At 37.2% G+C, this 21,991-nt stretch overlaps 1 protein-coding gene across 1 annotated transcript in view; it reads left to right on the top strand.

Moving 5' to 3' along the window:
* Positions 1 to 1,924: 1,924 nt before the first annotated feature.
* Positions 1,925 to 21,991, top strand: part of WASF3 (WASP family member 3) — a 51,068-nt gene continuing 31,001 nt past the window's right edge. The window contains exon 1 of the mRNA XM_082487249.1: positions 1,925 to 1,983. The gene's annotated coding sequence lies outside the window, so the exon portion shown is untranslated. The remainder of the gene's footprint in view (positions 1,984 to 21,991) is intronic.

The raw sequence follows: 21,991 nt of genomic DNA, 5'->3' as shown, positions 1-21,991 counted from the left end.
GCCCTTCAGTAAGCATGTAAATATTTGAGGACCAAGGCATTGGCCAACTGGTAGATCTTGGTAGGAAGCTAACAAGAGGGGAATATTATGCTTGGAATAGGTGGCCACTGCACCAACGCCTACTGGAATTGAGGTGAGGGCACTGTCATGTTAAAGTTCTGGTATTTTGAGGGAGAATGAAGGAAACAGAGTGGTGAGAGTGAACAACGTGTTGTCTAGGACACTGTCTTGCCTTTGAGAGATGTGATGACTTTAACAGTGTCTTGCTCTTCTAGATAATTTTGCTTTGTTGTAAATCCTGTTTTACACAAGTGTCCTTGAAATAGAAGTTGGTTTTTATCTCTCTTTAAAACTTTTATTCTCTACAATGTCTAATCAAGTTCCATCAAGGAATGTACAGCAGCAGCCTTTAAAAATATGGCTGTAGTCTTAGAATCAAATGATCTAGTTTAGAGATCATCTTTGTACAGTTCTTGCAGAAAGGGCAGCTATGTCAACCTAAATTTTTTATAAAGTTTTTGTTGTTATGACTAAATATTCATGTATAAAGCAGAATATTCTCTTGATGTGGGGATCTGTAATATTTTTCATGGAAGTATCTCAATACTTGATTTTTGCAAGAGATTGTCACTGCTTTTTTTTTTTTAGTGTGTTTGTTTTGGTTTAGTGTGTTTGTGTTTAGTAATATTTAATTTATTGTGAAGTGTATAAGATGGACTCAAATCTGGTGTTTTATTATTCTTTACTAGAGGCTTTACCTTACATTTTTCTATCCCCACAGTCTTTAGGTGGTTAAGTGTTACCTTCTCTGCAGATATTTCTAGTTTAAAAAAATGGGCATTGATTATAAAAGAATACAAGCTATTTTCTTACCTTGAAAAAAAATTTAAGCTGTAATATGAAATAATGTTTAGCTCAAAACAGGTAAAAGTATGTCTAGATTCTACTCATGCATGTTTTAGTAAGGTTTTTTTTTTTAACCTATCACTGAAATGTTTTTTTTTAATGCATATCTTTAATCTGTTATTGAAAAGCTAACTTGAAATTTGTCTTTGCAGATAAAACCACCTGAGTGTGCTTGCAAGTTACAGAACATCTCTTCTCAAACGTGTAAACAGAAAGGATATTCTGTACTTCCTTGTTTTTTAAATGGTAAGTTGTTCAAGGGAGCTCTTACTGAACATACCTTGTCACTTACTTTGTATTTGTGTGAATTTGTTACAAATAGCTGAAAACTGTGGTAAGTCCTTAAACTGAAGACCAATGATGAAGTTTGGAAACTGTCCAGGAGGTTTTGCATTAGCATCAGGAAGGAGGTTTATATTTTTGTGATGTTGAAGCTATGCTATATTAGGCCCTGAAACAAATGTCAAAAGCACTGCTGGCCCAGGAGACTAGCATAATTTAAACACTACTCTTATTGTGTAGAAAACAGAAATAAATTTACTTTATTCGTGGATATTCATGAGATATTGGACTTCTAAATTTGCATCTGTTAATTACTTTTGCCCTGTATAATCTGTACTTTGCTGATGTGTCGTCTTAGAGATTTAAACTAAATCTGCTGAGGTTAAATGTTTGACTGCCTCAAAGTGCAACGGATAATAAACGATTTATATTTATTGATATTGAACTAGCTTTGTGGGGAAAAATCCCCCTGCCCCCCAATCTGTCTCAGCTGCAATGGGCACACCACAGACTTAGATGAGGAATATCTGTTGTGTTGGTGGAAGAACATGAAAACAGCTGTGTTGCACTTCCTTCACTGTGCAATGTAAGGTGTGGGCTATACTGGGTGGTGCTAGTGAAGGGCTACTGCCAATGCGCAGACAATTTTGTTAAAATCTAAGTAAAGCTGATTATTAATTTTCTTTTTTTGAGGGGGCTGCAGCTTGTCTCTTTCTGCAGTGGGAAAGAGAAACCTTTTGAACAGGAGAAGAAGCTGGAGAGCAGGTTTGTTCTTCTTTCTGGGAGTATGAGGAGGTTAGTAGTATTAACTACTCGTAGGAGAGATTGCTTTCATCCTGTATTGCACAACGCAGTGCCGCCTTTGGCAGAAACCACAGCCAGCCTAGCTCCAAGGTCTCTGAAAAAAGTAAAGTATGCAGCAATGCTTTAGGATGCTGTTGTTGACTTTGCCTATGTCCTATAGCCAGCGTCAGCTTTGATACTTTGGCACACTTCATCCGTTCAGCTGAAATTCACATATGCTTATTTTAATTTTGAATTCTGATTATATGCGTGATGATATTCAAGATGCTTAACAGTACATATGTTGTGAAAGAGACTGCACCTTAAATTAGGAAAAACTCGAAGGGATTCTGGAAAACTCTGCTATGTATGCGTGCATTCACACTTTCAAGTAAGAAACTATTGTGAGGGATGAAGGGATGAGAAAGCAATATGGTGCACACAGAAATATGAAAGATACGGCAACAGAACTTGGAAAGAGGAGGATGAAAGAAAACCCATTCTTTCCCCTGCCAGCCCCTCCTACCATTCATATTACATGGTAAAGTAACTTGATGGTTATATACTGAAGTTGTTTGGAAAACAGGTCACTTCTGAATTTCAAAGGTGGAAGAAGTGTTTCAGGGAAAGTAAATAATCTGCAAACAATTTGGTAAACCAAACGGACATATCAAAGACTGAAAATATGCTTCACTAATAGATTATTGGATTAGTATATTCTTATTATATAATGAAACAGTGAGATTTAATCCTCTTAATGTATGTTTAGTGTCCTCAAGTGTCCCATTGACACACAGGTTTGCATACACATAAACGTGTGGGATAAGGTGTCACCAGTTGCTAATGCATACCTATGGTCACTCCCGCAGCTGACTTCAGGACCCCTGATCTCTCCAGTATCTGACCCCTAGTCTTATGGTCTCGGTATTTGGCTTTACAAACCTCTTCTACTCTCTGGATTAAAAAAGTCACTGCTGTCATGTTTTAACTTCTAGTGTTCCTTTTTTTTTTTAATATTATAACCTTAATAATTGTTAAAGCACTGTTGTATTTCAGTTGCATTTCATGCTGCACGGAAACATCATTGCTTGCTTTTATTCATGGGAGGTTGTAGAGATTAGTTCGTACAGGACTAAGAACCTAGGTTGTATTCATAAAACTTTGAAAATTATTTTGAGATATTAGCTGTTCATACTCAGTGTAGTATTATCAAATATTTTCTGTTTCTTTATGCAGACTAAGCACAACTTTCATGTAGAGTTTTAATAGAAATATATCTAGTGTTTATTAGGCTGCAGTTTAATGTAGTTGAAGGGTATTAAAATACAGAAAGCTGAATGTACTTGAAAGTAATCAGCCTTTGATTTAAAAAAAAAAAAATTAAAACCTAACTTCAGTAAACATAAGCTTTAATTTTTGGTTGAACACTGATCATTCATATATCAGACTTTCTAATAGGACACAATTTGGAAACTGCTTGGTCAATAAAATGACAAACTTGTTTTTTAAAATAATGATTGATTTCTACAGAAATGTAATATCTCTTTAAATTTCTGCTTCAAAGAATTTCACTTACAATTCATAATTAAAAACGTAAATGGCTTAATTTGCCTGTTTTGCATGCATAGTAAGGCATTTTCATTTTAAATCAAGTCATTCATTTTGTCGCTTGGGTTATAATTGTGCTTTGTCTTCTTTTGCTTCTCTGGATTTCCTAGTGTGTTTTGCTGATCTAAACGCCCCCAAAAGTTGTCAAGTTGCTCAAACTAAAATACAGCTATTAGATGTTTGTCAAAGCTGCCAATTAGTTAACATGCCATCCTGTGTTAAGTAGCATGCGCTGGCTTTTCTAAAGTTCCATTGTAATCCTACAACACTACACTACAAAAGTGTTTCCCACAAAGACAGTTAGAGTGGGTAGTCAGGAAGGCAGTACCAAATGCGGGGCTTGAAAAAGGACCCCTGATGCTTACCAGCCCCAAATGTCAATTCACCAGACCAGGTGAAGAACTCTTTTTAGAATTGCTTGTATGTGATGATGAGAACTACGTGTTTATAGTTGGGCATATTAAAATGTTGCATATTCACGTATATGCTTTGAAGAAAGATGTTAAAATTATTTTTGTGATTGCTGTGTGGATAAGACGGTTCCAGTCTTTAGAAATAGTTCTATTGTGAAAGCAACTTAAGTATTTTTAGTCGGGGTTAAACCAAATTTATTTGCAAAGACTTTTCCCTGCACTGACTCTTAAGTCACATGACCTATATCCTTTGTGGTTGGCAAATTACAGAATGATTTAGTAACTTAAATTCTTGATTTAAAACAAGCTATTAAGAAAAGTTTCCTCCAAATTTTCTTCAGAAGACTACAACTTGCATTTTTGCTGAAGGAAATCAGCTTTTCAGAATAGGAGAGAATAAGTGCAAAAGGTAGGTTGGTCACAGGAGAGAAGTAGTCTTGTGGAGAATGGAGGAAGGTTTTTGGACTACTCAGCCAGCCAAAAGCTAAAGGTTGCTAATTACATAGCAGTAAGTATGGCAAAAGTAGGACAATGTTTCCCAAATGGTCTTCTGGGGAAAAAAATGACTGTGAGAGAGGAGAGGGAGAAGGTATGCCAGAATCCTTGCATTACAAATGGTAAAGCCAAAATGAGGTGGAACTGGTTTTGGGAGAGACTGACTTAAAACATGATGGAGAAGTCTGATCACAGATTCTCATCTTAAGAGATGCATGCATTTACCATGAGCTTTTCTTGTTTTCTGACTGATTTTGGTATTAGAACAGGCTGAATATTTGGGCTCAACTCTTGCCTGTCTTGGGTTAACTTTCAGTGTGCGTTTATTTGTTTTGGACTTGACTGCATGGAGTTGAGGGACTTTATATTTTTAAATTACAGCCTGGCAAAATGGGTTTGATGTTAATACACAAGGAGGAGTGATTTGGTAAAACTGGCATCTGTGCAGTGAGAGCCTTTAGCATGCCCATCATGTTTTCCAAGATAGTGATATAAATGCATACAGAAATGTTCTTCCTTATCACTGTCTGAGACTGTGGGAAATTCAGTGCTACTTTAATACTGCAAATAAATGCAGTCATTGGCCTGTTTTATGAACTCTTTCTGTGATTGGCATCATAGTAACTTCCCTTCTGAATTATGCAGCTAGTGCATAGGGATCTGCTTGAAGATGAGGTTTAAATCTTGGTTGCCTGTGCAATGATTAACTAAATCAGTTTCTATATTTAACTGATGTAGTTAAATTGCTTCTTGAACTGTATGTAGATTAGTCTCTAATGGCTTGATTTTTTTTTCTATACATGCAGCTTGTAGTCTCTGTAGATTATGTTACTATTCTAAAGTGTAGTTAAGAGCAATGCAAGTATTGATGGGTTTGTTATGTAATTTGGTGGGGTGTCTGGAAGATCCATGTAACCACAGATAACTTTAAATGACTTTCTTTGAGAATCAGAGTCAACGTGTTTGTATGTTGTGTTACACTCAGTCCACAAAAACTCTGGTCTGCAGTGCAGTTGCACAAGTCTTGATCGGTTTGTGATTCTGAAATAGCCTCAGGCAGGGTGCCAACAACTCCAGTTTTACCTCCTGGAGCCTCCTCACAGAGGTGGCCATAGCAGTCCTCTTTTTGCTCAGCAGCCAGCTGGCTACAGCCATAGTCAAGAAATCTGTTTCTCTTGGATTGTGACATCTTGTGAGCTCATGGCATTTAAACTAATAACTGCATTTCAAAGGAGATTTTGTCACCAGGATAACAGCATCAGCAGTGCTGGGATGGAGGCAAGTTTTACATTAAGCTCACTTCAGAATTCTACATCTTTGTTTCTGTTTTTCAAAGAAAAACAAAAACATCCTGGACATCAACACTCTAGGATTTAATGTTTTTCCATTGTTTTCACTTCAGCATGTTTAGGTTCAAAATCTACTTGCTGGTGTTAAGAATGAACATCTACTTCTAGGAAATTTTGTTTCAAACAATTTAATGACAGATCAACATTGAAAGTATTTTGGTCCAATATGCAAAGTATTTTGAAGCAAACTCATGGCAAACTTCAGGACTGACCATTGTGGAACCAGAGTGGAGGAAAATAATAGATTTTTTTTTTTTTTTTTTTGTGGAAATGGGTGTTGAAATTAAGTTCAAACTGCTTTCTTTAACTTCAGGAGAGATGCAGTGATGATCAGGAACTAGATGGTTGCCCTTTCCTCTTTAACTTCATGAGTAAAAAAAAAAAAAGCATGTTTTATCAGTACTCATTGCATTCATACATCCTTTCTTGTAAATAAAACATTAACTTGTAAAGCTTCCTCATTTTTTATGTGCAGTTTGTATATTTATAGGATTGAACAGCCTGCCCTTAAACTCTGTTCATCTGGTTGCAGCTACATAGCTTCTTTCTGCCTCAGCTATGCATTAAACCAGTTTAAAAATAGGTATTAATGGCTTCTTAAAAAAAAAAGCACTAAAAATCTTTGCATGCCGCTGCCTGATCCGAAGCCTGCCAACTTTTAGTTAGCTGGGTACATTTTCCCCATGATTTGGGGAGAAGCTGCATCTAGTCTTGAGGGTTTGTGGAAAGAGTTGGTGCGTTATGGGGCCTGTCTATGGAGTTTTCATATTCAAATAAGAACACAGTATTTGAATAAGATATTTGAGAGTGGGAGGGAACTTTGGGAAGCCTGTGGGGAGTGGATAGAAAACAGGAAGGAGCAACTACCCTGCTCCATTCTTTTTGTTACTGGACTCTTTTTCTGAGAGTAAGAAACAGTCTTTAGAATCTGTATATGACTAGTAAACAGTCCTAATAGAATCATAGACTGATTTGGATTGGAAGGGACCTTAAAGATCATCTGGTTCCAACCTATTTGCTGTGGGCAGGGATGCTTTCCACTAGACTGGGTTACTCAAAGCGCCATCTAGCCTGGCCTTGAACACTTCCAGGGATTGGGCATCCACAGCTTCCCTGGGCGACCTGTTCCAGTGCCTCACCACCATAACAGTAAAGAATTTATTCCTAATATCTAATCTGAATCTACCCTCTTTCAGTTTAAAACTGAAATGGGAAACAAGTAATGTTCTTCTCTCTATGAATTGTAAGAATTAAGACTTTTAAAATCCAAACCGTATATAAAATAGGTTCCTTTGATTATTTTTTTTAATGGTTTGTGCTTGTGTCGACCTTAGTCTCTTGGAAAAGAAAAAAGGGACCTTTACCATTTACCAGGAGCTAAGAGCAACTGCTTTTCTTGAGATGTGGTGGTACCTTTCATCAGATTGGTGTCTTTGTCTGAGAAGTGGATACCAATTTTTTTCTGAGTTTCTATCCACCTTCTTCTTTCAGAGTACTGTATATTTATTTAAAAATTGCCCTTTAATACTTCATGCTTTTAAAATTAACTTGGTCTTAAATATTTATGGCTATATGCTGTTTTTCTTCATTTTGTAAACAAACCACAGAAATCAATGTATACCAAGTTAGCATTCACAAAAAAAGATGGAAATGATGCAGGCATAAACTACTTATGTGGCTAACAAGGTAAACAGAATTTGTAATGCATATGTGAGATGTCATGTAATACAGTCCTTGCAACATGACAGGTGTCTCTGTGAGCATGAAGAATAAACATATAAGAAATGTCTATTTTCTTCAGTAAGATTTTTGTAGGCCTTCTCATTTTGTTGGGACACCTAGATGATTTTAGGAATTGTGGCACCAGAGGGTGACAGAAAATTGCAACAGCTCTGAGCTCGTTAGTGTCATAGGTCTGTATTCCTACCACTAAGATGGACTAGGACTAGAGAGCATGACTTATGAGGAGCAGCTGAGGATACTAGGTTTGTTCAGCTTGGAGAAGAGGGTACTGAGGATGACCTCATCACTGTCTTACAGCTTCCTCATGAGGGGGAGCAAAAAGGGAGGTGCTGATGTCTTCTCTCTGGTGTCTGGTGACAGAACATGAGGGGATGACTTAACGCTGCATCAGGAGAAGTTCAGATTGTGTATTAGGAAAAAATTCTTCACTGAGAGTGTGGTCAAGCACTGGAAGGACTGTAGGGATGTGATTGTGACTCCACGCCAGTCGGGGTTCGAGAAGTGTTTGGATGATGCTCTTGGGTAGCTGGTTTAACTTTTAGGTTCCCTTGTATGGAGTCAGGAGTTGGACTTAATGATCATCATGGTCCCTTCCAACTCAGGATGATTCTATGACTAGACGTAAATCCTCTTTCTGTGACAACATTGACACCAATTATTGTAGAAAGCAATTATTAATCTGTCACGTCTAGTTACCGCATTTTAGGTAATCCTTTCTGCTTAGCTTGCTATTCACCTATGCAATGAAATACTGTAACTGATCTTTTGAATGCCTCTATCCTGTTCTATCCAGTATGAAATGGGAGGTTAGCTTGAATCACCATTTGGGTTTATTTTTTCATTGTACTGAAGCAGACTGAGTGTTCTATCACTTACGTGGTCTCAGTTACCAGGGCAGTAATTCCATAAACTGCTTTGACTTCTTTCATCTGGATTGTGTTTCTTCTCTCTTCCAATCTGATTCCAGCCCTGGAAGCAGCTCAGCCAGGAGTAGCAGCTATAACAGCAGAAATGTTGAAACAGGGAATGGGGAAAAGAATCCATTTAATTAAATCAAGGAGTGGTTGGATTACAGCTGTCTTAAGCACAACAGTAAGTGGAGTGGATCCTAAGGCAATAACTGGGTTTTGTTTCTGAAAAGGAAATATAACTCATCCTGTGGTTGAAGCATTTGTTGCTAAGTATTGGTGTGATCTAGGTCCAATTTCCAGTCCTTCTATGGGCCTTGTGTGCAGGCCAGCAGCAAAGTAGCTTTGTGCCTCTCAGCTGTATAATTGAGATACTGCTTCTTGCCTTTCTCAAGTTTGGAGAGTAAATTTGATTTCTATGTGTACAGATACTATAGTAACACAGGTGTTATGCAACCTTACTGTAATAAGATTTCTAATGCTATTTTGCAGTTGCAGCCTTGCTAGGCTTAGGCAGTCTGTTCCTCCTTCGGTGGGTTTTGGTTGGCTGTATCTTCAAGAGTCTGGGATGTGGTTGACGGCCAGCTAGTGGGGAAGATGATATCCTTCCCCAAGTGTTGGGTGGCTGAGTGCATCATAGGGAAGGAGAGGGTAGATGAAGCTCTGACTCTTGTGCATAGATTGTCTTTATTTCCTCCTTTCCCATGGAGCCTTCATTTGTAAATATTGGAGGGAAGCATAATTAAAAAACATGTGTCTCAGGTTTTTAGCCTAAAAATGATTGCGTTTTTTTTTTTTAATCGGTGTTTTTCTCTTTTGTTCTACCTTGTTCTCATAAAATTAAACCAAAAAAACCATTGGTTTTTAGCCTTTATGTAGTGAATTAAAACATGCTGAGACAGCAGGCATTTTAGGTTGCATTATGCTATCAGTTTGGTTTGGATCCAGGAGTATGTTTATGATGCAAATTCCCCAGTTGTGGAGTGTATGAAGTCTTTTCATTTCCGATGAGTGTAAAACCAAAAGAGCGTACCTGATGGTGTTCAGCATCTAATGGGCCATGGGACTGGTTGAGAGCTAGTTTAGAACAAGTACTTCTGCTTCCCTATGGAAAAAAAAGTATACAATGGACACAGCATCATCAGCACCAACTACTCTGCTCAGCAGGTATCTCAGCTCCTATTGTACCACACTTGCTAATGTAGTCTTTAACCTTAGTTACTGTTTTCCTAATTCCTTTTGAAGTCTTTGAACATCCCCAGAAGTACACAAGTAGAAAAACACTGATGGATGCTGCTGCATTTTCTTGTATTTTGTTCAGTTTTGCTTTTATTATACTATGTAATACTGTTACACTATTTTTTCTTTCCAACTAACCCACACTTGGCGTTCACCCACGGTTGGCATTGACTGAAAGAGGAGAATTAAAGATAACTGCAAATTAATATGATACTTCCAAATGTTTAATGTTAGCTTTTTTAAGAGTCTGTGAAATTTCAGAAGCTATGTTTACATTTTCAAGACATATATACATACATGTCTTGAAGAAAGACAGAAAGACTCATGTTTACAAAAGGTTCCACAAAGGATATTTAAATGCACTGATTTGAAATGCTGGGGGAAAGCAGACTTTAAAAATTATTCATTGGTAACCTTTGCATCCCCAGTAATCTTAGCTAAGATTTGATGATTTTAGCTAGGGAAGAAAAAGTTGCTTAAGCCTCTTCTTAGTGATTGATTATACATGGTAAGAATGCTCTCCCCGCCCCCCCCCCCCCCCTTCTCCTTGAAGCTGGTTTCTGGAGCACTTCTACCCTGCCAGCTCCATGGAGATCTGTTGATACAATGCCAGATTTCATGGAACACAGCTTTTCAGCCTTCAAGTCTTGAAAGGGGATTTTTAGAGAAGACTAACTGCTGTATTCCATCTGAGGCTCACTATGGTTTTATAGTAGCTGATTTGTCTCATAATGGGACTTACTGTATGTGTAACGAGGAAATCTCTTTAATGCTGCGAATAAGGTTTTGTAAGCCAACATTACTGTATCAAAACATGTTACTTTTTACTAATGCCTGATATTCATTTGAGGCTTTATAAAAATACAAACCACCCTCTGACCCCCCCCCCCCCCCCCCCCCCCAAAAAAAAAACAACCCCAAAACAGTACAACCAAAAAAACTGAGACAAGGATTACATATTGAATTATTAGTAAGTTAATGGTGGGCAGAACTTTGACTTCTGAATTTGGGATGCTTGTAAAAGGTAGGATCTGTCACAAAAGAGCCAGAAACACCAAGGGAAAGTAATGTTTTATATATGGGGAGATGTAGCTGCTTTCAATCTTGATGTGCTTCATGTATTAATAGAATATTAACTATATCAAGTGTATTCAGATTTTTTTTTACTGCAGTTTTATTTCTCTTGGTAATCTGTTCCTGGTGAAAGGTATAAATGGATCTCGGTCATGTAACTTTTTAAAAATGCTTTCAGTATTGATAAGGCAGGAAAAGGGGTGTGATCCATCTTGATTTCTGCTGGACCCTGTGTTACTTGCTTCTGATTCAGTTGTGGGGATAAAAGGAGCTCCTGTGTTGCTTATAACTGGATATTCTGTCATCTGTAACTATTACTACTTTGTTTTATGAACTGAAAAATTATGCATTGCTAATTTCTTGTGCATCAAACATGAACGGTTTCTGTGATTAAGTTGACCACATGGAAGAAAGAGAGGAAGGTTACCCGATAGAGAGAAATTGCATCGTTAGTGTTCAGGTTACTGAACACCGGCAGTAGGAAAGATATGAAAAGCATCCCCGTTTTGGGAAAACCTCGTGTCAGAGCTCAGCCCTCCTTAGGCACCAAAGTGAAATAACTACAATACACAAAGCTGTAGAATACCTAGTTGCATTAATGCTGGGGCTTAATAAGGCTGCTTGTGCCTTGTGGTGGTGTTTTTGGGTGGTGAGTGGTTTGTTTTGTGTGGTGTGTGTTGTTTTGGTTTTTTTTTTTTTTCTTGTTGTTGTTGGGTTTTTTGGTTTTGTCCTCTTTTCCTCCTGTTGCACCCTACCACTCAATCTTTTTCTTGATTAATGCACCGCTCCTTGATCGCCTAGCACTTTGTGATACGCTGTAGTACAGTAGCCACCAGAAGATGGACTTCATGGGAACAGATGGCACACTTGGCTTGGGATGAAAATAGTTGGGAATTTTCATGTTGATTCACTTAGACTCAGCTGTTGGATTCAAACACAAAATATTTTGCTCAGTTTTTCCTTACAATGCACCCAAAACAGATTTTTTTCCCCACGTAGCCTAGCTGCCACTTCCAGGTTTGTGATATATATAGGCAAAGTGCAGTGTTGGTGGTAGCTTCATACTCAGAAGAATTAGGGAAATCCTGAGTTTTTTGCTGAAATTCCATGGCACGGGTGCGTGGGAATCTTCAGCTTGAGGAATTTTAGGGATGTTGATTTATTTTGTATTAACTTAAATCTTCATGGGCTGTCTGTGTGCTGGGAACATGTGTCAGGAAATTTCTGTCCATCTCAAAGAACCTGGTTGTTCAGGTAGACATTGACTTGACTGGGAGGTATTTTAGGGATTGTGATACACTGTGGTAGCCTGATAACAGCATCTTTGCAGTTGTTTCCCAGTGGGAAGGTCTGTCCTGCCTGGTGACAACTAGTGGAGGAGGCACATTAGGAGTCGAGGCAGACAAAGATTAATGCTGAATTGTCATGGTACAAAGTGTTTTTTCTTTCGCAGTTTGACCTATGTTATTGCTCTCTTTCATCATCACATATCATATGTATAAAAAATGTATATATCTCTCTGTGTATGTATGAAATATATATGTACACAAACTGTGTGCTTGTGTATATGTGCACATATGATTTTTTGGAGATTTTTTTTGGTATGGAAAAGAATTATAAAAAATTAACACTTCCTTATGACATTTTAGATTTTTGGATTAACTGAACGATGAGAAAACTTAACACTTCCCTGTGACATTTTAGATCAACTGCTGTGGGGAAGAAGAGTTTAAGAACAATTTCTTTTTTTTTTTTTTCCTGAAAAATACTGTTCTGAAAGGATTTTAATGACAAATTAGATTATAAGGAAAATAAGGAACATTGTGTATTGCCATAAAATTTATATTATTGGAATGAAGTGGATACTTCATCCCTTTTGTACTCTTCCCTACAATTTAGGGTGGTTTGGAGTTCTGAGAAACAAATTACTGAATTTTCTTCTGGTTTACCTTGAGGTCATTTGAGGATCTGAACGGCATGTTCTCGCTGCAGGCGGGCTCCCAAGGCCTTACGGGCTGCCTTTGTCACATGGGCTGTGACCCAGACGGTTATTTCAAGCACTTTAAATCCAGTAAGGCTCTGTTAAATGGGATCAATGTAAGTCAGCAAGGCCTAGCTGCAACTTAGGTTTTCTTTAAGACATTTGCTGCTGATAGCACTTACTGTTTGTGAAGGAGGAATGCTGGGACAAATGCACTCGAAATGGTCTCCAGGAGCTATTTGTGCATTATTGTAGCCTAAATGTTAAGAAAAGGCTCTTTTATAGTTGCAGACTTTTAATATTATGTTACAAGTTGTTTCAGTGTCAAATTGTCTAAAGTAGCATAAAGTATTGTATGGTAATGATTCTTGTGGTACTGAATTATTTCATTTCCGTAATGTAGACAAAATGTGATTTTTCCATAACTTAACTGTTAGAAGAATCTGTATTAGATATCCGAAACAGATTTAAAATAAGCACTCTAAGATGTATAAGGCCATCATTCAAGAGACCATATTGAAAGAATCACACTTAAAATAGTCTATCAGTAGTTTATAGTAAAGTGGGAAATTAAAAGCCGCTCTGTGCCTTCTTATTTTGTCAGATGGATGAAAAGAAATTTGTTTGTAATGATGCTTTTTGGATTGTAGTCCAAAAAGATCCTGGAATAGGTGGGTGATGAACAAGAAAGAAACTTCCTTTAGGTAGGAAATGTCCTGGTATGGTTGATTGTTAGTTAAGTAGTAGCATTTGTTAAATAGCAGTTCTTTTTTTTGTGTGATTTTTTTTTTTTTTTTTTAATTTCCTGTGGCATTACTATGCTAGAAAAATTAAGAGGTACTAAATAGGTGGGAATCACTAGTGTTGGAAGCGCACAGCAAGATTTTTGAACTCTGATTTACTTTAAGGCTAGATTCATCTTATCTGTTTCATGGGAATACTTCGCCTGGTTGTTGAAAGAGTGGCCTGTAGGCATTTTCTCAGGTATCTGGGCTGCTCAGTTTGGTTGTGGAGAGTGAGAGCTATGTGGCTCTGTCTACACAACCAAGTCAGTACTCATATCTAATAAGATCCAAGCCTGATGACATCTGGAAACATTTTGACCTGCTAGCAGAGGGCTGTTCCTGACCTAATTAGCTTGGTGTTATAACTAGCTCTCTGCTGTTCTGTGATTTTGCTGGTTTTGACCTCATCCAATTTATACTCCTCACTGAATTTTATGATTTGTGTCCTAAAGGCTAAAACAAAACTAGCTTTTATGGAATGCCATTTTTCCAATCAGTGTTTCAGTACTTCTAAATTTTCATATGTGTAATTGTTAGTTATTCAAAGTAGAAAGAGCTGAATAATTCAGCAGCCGTATGGTTCACACATGTCAAGATGATACAAAAGGGGGTGGATGATCAATCTAAGTTTGTGTTTTGTTTTGTTTTTTTTTTTTTTTCCCTATGCTATAGGACAAAGTGCTGCTTCCTTCACTTTCTTAACTCCATGCCGAGTTCCTTCTCCTTGTTCTGGCTGAGTGCTTCTTTTCAAGGGATGGTATTTTTAAAGGGTAAATGTTATTTGAGAGCTAGACTGTATGCTGTGGTAAGATAGTTATCTCTTTTTCTTTCTTTCACCTCTGCTTAAAAAACAGAAAGCTACCACTATATCTGTATATGCACAAACAAAATATTTTTGAGTTGCTGTGCAAAACAGTTCAAATACAATTTAAACAAGCTCAAACAAATGTGTAGTGTGTATCTTTACTGAAAAGGCAAACAAATAAAACTAAAGGGAAACAAATGGTGACTCAGTTCAATTCTGTTTGCTTGAATAGGAGAAGGGACGATAATAAAATCTTGGAGTATAATACAGATTTCAAGAAAGGTCATATGAAAGAAAAATGTGTTTTCAGTGCAGCGTAAGTACTCACCTACTGAAACAAGTCCATTCTTAAGACAGAAAAAACGAAACAAATGCTCTTATGTGACTTGAACAGACATTTTTCTTTCTCATCCACATGCATAACACTTACATGGTGTTAGTCTAGTAGTATTAGGTTGAAATAGTAAAATTGATAATCGCAGTAAGGTGTTTTTATGTATAAACGCAGTGGAACAGATGTTCAGAACAGTATGGAATATTCCTTCTTCCCCATCCCACCATCCCTTTCACACTGAGCCATCTGGAAAGGGACTACAAGCAGGATGAGCAGCCATCATGCTAAGAACAAGATTAACATGTCGGCATCTCTTGTTGATACTTTAAACTGGTCACTGTTTGTTCAGCGGAAAGCAACAATGTGAATTGTCGTCATTGCATGTGTGGTTACATTATCCACGTGGATATGGAAAGAAGACAGAAGAGAAAATGTGATTTATACATAACAATTAATAAATCTAATGGTGTTTAGTCTGGACATGAACCCGTACAGGCACAAGTAAACTTTTTTCCCCGTTCAGCATGCTGTATTGATGTGACCAGCCACCTTTTATGCTCAAGCAGTATCACGTTATATCGTTCTGTTAAACCAGATATAATTTTTTTTGGAGGGTGGAAGCTTCTGTACATGTGTTTTCTGGAGTTTTTCAGTCTATGCTCTTTGTGTACTTAATTTTTTTACCCTGATGTTTTTTATAGCAACAGACATACCACATGTGGATGTTTTCCAGTTTAATCAGTTGGATTTCTTTAGTGCCCTTTAGCCTAATTTCTTTCGAGAGAAAGCATGATTAGTGTTTTGGCTTAATGAACAAAATTTTGGTTAGAGAAAGGATAGCTTATGATCTTGAAACGAGAGACCCTTTTCATGTGTGAAGGTGTCCTGGATCATCTGTATTCTGATACAGGATGAGTAGAAAAGGGCAGGTGGATCTGATGCTGGCAGAGTGATTGGATTTAGTACAGCAAGCTATTGTGCAATCTGTGAACCTGTATTAGATTTCAGGTAAGCAAATCTGTTCTTAAATAGATATTGAAGATTAAAATGTGTTAGTAAAGGAGAAATCTTATTTAAAGGCTTAACAAATAGCTTCAGTGGGACCACGGTTTTATTCCATTGTTTTGTGTTTTGTTTTGGTGTTTTGTGTGTTTTTTTTTTTTTTTTAAGGAAAAGAATCTAATGTCAGATTCCCAGTCCTTAAAATTCAAGAAGTCTATTTAAGAATGAGATGCTTAAAGACTGAAACTACTACTACTACTGTTGTGCAATAAGCTATTCTAAGTGAGAAGGTGAATCAGAAGAAGACGACACCAAACAAAGATCTCTGCTTTCAGAGAAAAGATAAGCATGAGAAAAAGAAGAAAGGTTATAACTAGCTGAGGGATAGTCACAGATGTTCCGGGGAAAGTTTATCCTGTGAAGAAATGAAGTGATGAGATTAAGTAAATTATTAGTGGTGTTTGGTGTTTTTTTTTTTTTTTTTTTTAGAAAAGAAAGTCCTTCAACATGAAAAACACAGTATGTTTATGTTTTCCTATATCTTTAAAAAATTTTAAAGCATCTTTTGAAGTATAAAGATTTAAATGAGTAGTAAAAAAAAAATCCAAACTAATTTACTGGCAATATTTTTGTGTATTTGGCAGTTGACAAAGTGCTGTGAATATAAATTGCAAAATCCATTAATTTGGACAATGAGAAAACTTCATACAGGGAAAAAATGATATTCCATAGATATGCTTTAGTTGGGCCTGAAAGAACTACAGTTTTATATCCAGAAATGGAGATAAAACAATGGAGTAACCTCAGTTATGCTACTGATTGTATGCTTCCTTCATTAGCAGAGAGCGAGAAATACTTCTATTTCTTCCTTTAACAATGGTGAAGCCACTTAATTGAAGGCAATGTATATGATCCTTTATTCTGGAGCAGAAGATGAGACTTTATCATAATCTGTCTGTACTCCATAATGATATTTTTTTTTATTTCCTTGGAAACTGCTGGGGAAAAATGTGGTGATGGAGAAAAGTTAGTGTTGGGATTGTAGTTTTGGAATAATTTCTATTGGGAAGAAAAAATTTAAAGCAATAATTTCTTTAAAACAATCCCTCAGTCTTGTTTATTGAGACATGCTTATTAAGCAGTGAATTATAGACATGAGTACTTACTTAAATGGAAGTTGATGAGACCTTTAACACTGTTGGAGCATGGCAGATGCACAAACATCATCTTGAACCACAGTCAACAGGTAATGCAAAGATGGGGTTGTAGAACAAAAGCCAAAAAAAAAGTCATCCAGCAAGGTTTAGAGAAAATAAGGCAGATTTCTGACTTGTCTTCAGAGTTGCTGAACCCCCCTTTTATTTTACAATCTGTAATTTCATAGAAAGAATAGCTATTTAATTTCAGGTTAAATCATTCTCAGGACTCTTTTTTTCATTCATTAGTGAAAGTCATCTTGTGTATGCTTGTTTAGAGTTACTGTTAGTGTGAAATTCTGAAAACTAAATTTATTAAGGTAATTGCAAATGTAAATGTTCAGTGCTGTGGAGATACATTTACTTTTTTCTCTCCTGACTTTTTTAATTGGAGGAATTTCTGAATTAATGGGTTCACCTTTTAATAGTTCTGTATAGTTTGTGTTGCAGGCCTACAGTGTTAGCAGAGGTGACTACTGACTTGAAACTTTTGTTATGCTTCTCATGGGATTTTTGGAGATCTGGAGGGTTGGCTAGGGAAATGTAGGTCCATAAAATATATTTAGGTTGTAAATAAACAAAACCAAACACCATGCCCTCCCCTGTTGTCCTTTCTCTTGTCATTGCCTAATGTCTTGATTTCCTTCATAATATCACTGGACCATAAAATCTGCCCTGAAGAGCTCAGCACAGACAAAAACCCAGCCAAATAAAAAAAGAAAACAACCCTCTAAGTTGGTGAACCTTCAGAAATAGCTTCTTGCAACAAACATTAAAATAAGAGCTCTATTAAAGAAACAAAATTGCTTTAGGGGTTTCTGTGCCCATTTCATCATTGCTAATACTCAGGTTGGTATGATGTGAGAGGAAGATCAGAAGTGGTGGTCTGCTGCTAAGGAAAAAAAAGAACCCAAACATTTTCATTCTGGCCTTGACTGTCGTGCCTTTCAGGTAGATCAGGAGGAAGATCTGGGGAAATGACATTGATAGAGTTGGCCATATATTAAATTCTAGCTATTCTTTTGAGATGGGCATTTTCTAGGCATTTCACTTTACATGTATTGTCTTGTTGAAAGATGTGGTTTGCTGTGGATAAGAATGAAATTGTTCTTGATTTTTAGTTATCGTTAAGGAACAGGATTCTATTAGGCACTGTACATACTTCTAACAAATGTCTGCCCTTGCTTCAGCAAACTCCGTATCAAAATAGAGAGGTGCATTAAAAATTAGGGGAAACATGAAAAAAAATGTGTATTAATAAAACAAATACATTGTTTGTCCCTTAAATTGGGATATCTCTAATGGAATTAAAGTACCTTAGTACTTAAAGCGTAATTATGATGTTTAGTAAAACTTTATTTTGATGTTTTTTTCCGTAGTAACCTGGCTGAAAGAGAAATTGCATACTTGATAGAACTAGAATACGTAGAAGATGCTATAAGAAAAATAAAATGGATAACTAGAAGATACTATAAAAATTAGTTGCCGATTGTTTAGATGCTTTTTGATAAATACAGAATTATTCTGGAACATTGGAGCGGTGTTATACAGTAACTGATGGCAAAATATTTTATATTCTTTTGCAGTATACAAAATATCTTGTATTCTTTTGCAGTATACAAAATGTTGTTTGAAACTTTTTTTTAAACTAGCTTCACTCTAACCAAACAACACCCAAGCTTTAAAAAGGACAGAGGAATGACATTATATGGATCATGAACTTAAAATAATGATTTCCAGATTATTTGCTGCTTCCAGTATATTTATTTTTAAGTTGTCAGTACTGATAAAAAGTAGATGATGTTCACAGATGATAACTAGGAAAGATTCCCAAACATTGGATTCCTAGTCATCATTATTTAGGCCAAAGTAAAAACAGAAAGGTACATGAATAAGGACATGGGTATTCCTTTCCTTCCCTTGAGTTAAGAGAATAGCAGTCTGCTGTCCATGTAGCCCCTCATTTGTGTTCAGTAGTGAAAGATGGGGGGCCTTTGGAGGACAAGGAGATCTGTGATAATAGGGACTCCCTGGAAAAAAAAAATGGGGATGGAGGACATGTACAAAACTAGTGTTTGGGGTCTTTCATCTTCCTGATTTCCCTTCTCTTCCTATTTAGCACATACATAAGTTTTGAAGGTGGGGCCATTGCAGACTATCTAGAATTTCAAACTTGAATAGGAAAATGGGCAGTATTACCAGATTGGATGCTCTTCAGAGATGGAAATTTAGCCTGTTGAATTGAGCGTGAGAACGTGAGGTATGGGACAATTTAACTGCCTGTGAACAATTGAGATATTGAAATGCCCTAGGCATAGAGACAGTGTGATGAGGAGGTAGCATAACTTGATTATGGGGCTAGAGGTGAGGAAACCAACAGTTTCGATGGTTTTGATAAGATGAAATTCAGTTCTAGATTCAGACACCTAAATTTAGGTGGGTGCGTAGCAGAGCTTACCAGTGAGGTGTCATCCTTGTATCTATCTATCAATAGATGCAGTGATTTAGTTGCTCTCCAGGCTTCTGCTGATCTCTAAAGAGGGACGTGGACACTGAGCTCATATATATGTGTAGTGTCACACATTTAGGTGTTTAATTTTGAATGAAATCCCATCCGCTACATTGCTTATGACAAGCTGCATATTCAATCTATCTCTTGTTTTTCTTCTCCATAAGAGGAGAATTGTGGTAGTTTTTCTGTTTTTATATGGTTCTGTGAGATGCATCAATGAAAAGCGCTAAAGCTCCCTGAAAATAATAGAATATATCCAGGGAGAATTTAGGATGGATGTATGGAAAGCTCTTTTTCGTGGTAAAAATGTTCAGCTTTGTTCTATTTTACTAAAGGCTATGAGAAGAAACCACTTAAGAGTTTAAAAAAGGAATTGAACAATGTCATTGAGAAAATGTAATAAGGAAACATTCACAAGTAGAAGGGCTGTATAATGAATTGGCATTCATTTCGTGGTATAAAGAACTTGTAATATTAAAGAACCATGAAATTCAGCTATGTATTTTTAGTGCTAGTGTAAATTACAGTGCCTTTTTGGGGATGTGAAAGGGCAAAAGGCAGGTTTGTGGAACAGCTGGTGCTTTGAGTTTTTGCCAGTTACTCAAACACTTGAAACCCCAGCTTGTCCCTTATTATAGCTGTGCTCTGCTGTTGTTTGGAAAGATTGTACATTGTGTTTGTCGTCTTTCATGTTTGTTACTGTACATCTGCTTTCTGCTTCTTTTTTTTTTTTTTTAAATCTGATTTGCCAAGACAATGTCAAACTTCCTACATGTAGTTTAACAGCTGTTGTCCAGAGGAGGATGGTCCAAGCTGACCTGGAGCGATACTCCCGCAACTGCAGGGGAAGTGTGCTTTGATTATCTCTTTCTGTACCCCGCTTGCCTCTACAGCAATAACTAGTGGGTTAAGTGCCTTCTAATTTTAAAACAAAAGGCAGTTATGCAAGTTGTTATAAAGAGAAAAAACAGAAGAAAAAGGGAGGCAAGAGTACCGAGGGAGCATGCCTAATGTGAATTTTTAATGGGCTGACCTAAGCTAATCCAAGCTTCTGATGTCCTGTCCTTTCAGAATGTGTGGAAATCGAGTTAGGTTAGTGGTGCAGTTGCTGATGCCTGCAGGGTTTGGAGAGCAGTGTTAGTTTGTGCTCCAGTCAGAGTTCAATCCAACCAGATGTTGCGTCCAATAAGATGTTATCATAGAACCGTGGAATGGTTTAGGTTGGAAGGGACATTGAAGATCACCTCGTTCCAACCCCCCTGCCATGGGCAGGGACACCTCCCACTAGACCAGGTTGCTCAAAGGCCCATCTAACCTGGCCTTGAACACCTCCAAGGGTGGGGGATCCACAGCTTCTCAGGGCAAACTGTTCCAGTGCCTCACCACCCTCAGAGTGAAAAATTTCTGCCTAATATCCAATCTAAATCTACCCTTTTCCAGTCTGAAGCCATCATTACGTGCCCTTGTAAAAAGTCCTTCCCCAGCCCTTCTGTAAGACCCTCTTTATGTACTAGAAGGCTGTTAAATGACATCTTACCCTCTAAGTTTTCTTCTTCCCCTTTTGACTCCTGCTCCTGTTTTTCTGGTCTGTCACTAATGTCTCCTACATTTCTAGTGCAGCCAGTTATATGTGTGCAGTACATCATCTTTCTAGATCCTTCACCTCTTGTGCCAGATGCAGCTGGCAGTTTAAAGCCAGCTGTGTCAGGCATAGGTGGCTCCATGCAGGGAGCAGAGTTGGACCTATTTATCCTAGCTGTAAGTCTATAGCTGTATTGCGTACTTAGCCAGGGTAAACAAAATGGTCAACTATGATTGGTCCCAATCTTCTGAACTGATACAGTTTTTGAAAATAACTTCTTTGAAAATTAGCAACTTCTTTGCCTTATGTTTTCCATTTATTTGGGGATAGGAACCAAAAGAAGTTGTTACTCCAGTTTTACAACACAGAGGTTAAGTATGACTTACCAAATGCCAATGTGTTTAATACAATGACAGAGTATCATAACGAACGTCTTGTCTAGTAATAAGCTGGGGCTGAAGTGTGACTTGAAACAGGTGAAAGATGAATTGGGAAGGCAGTGGAACTGCCATTGCCAAAGGTGGTTGGGGTTTTTTTGTGTTTTTTTTTTTTTTTTGGGGGGGTTTTTTTTGTTTGTTTGTTTTTTTCTGCACCTGGTAACATACTGCCGCAGACTGGTTGAGCCTGATGAAGCCCCTGTAATTCAGAGGCTTATTTTGTCTGGATTTCTTCTTTAACCTCCTGTTACAGATAGTTTGAAAAGATTTTAGCCTCACTTCACCTGAATTTTCTTTGAGAGATTAAGTTTATCTAGTTGTGTGTGGTGAAGAAAAGGGTGGTAATGCTTTAGTGGCAAGGACACATAGTAATAAGAGCTTTTTCACTTATTAATGGATTATATGTTACCTTGCTTTTCTTGAAGATGGTAAATAAATATAAAGAACAGATGTGTTTCTAATAGTCAAAGAGAAAATTTTGCAACACAGTGATAAACGCCACCATTGCTATCTGGCAGTTAAGTCAGAAGTTTAAAAAAATACTGTGCGGTTTAAGG

The sequence above is a fragment of the Vanellus vanellus genome (assembly GCF_965231255.1).
Source record: "Vanellus vanellus genome assembly, chromosome: 1".
NCBI classification, from domain to species: domain Eukaryota; kingdom Metazoa; phylum Chordata; class Aves; order Charadriiformes; family Charadriidae; genus Vanellus; species Vanellus vanellus.
The sequence above is the reverse complement of the archived record's forward strand: the minus strand, read 5'-3'. Positions and strand labels throughout refer to the sequence as shown.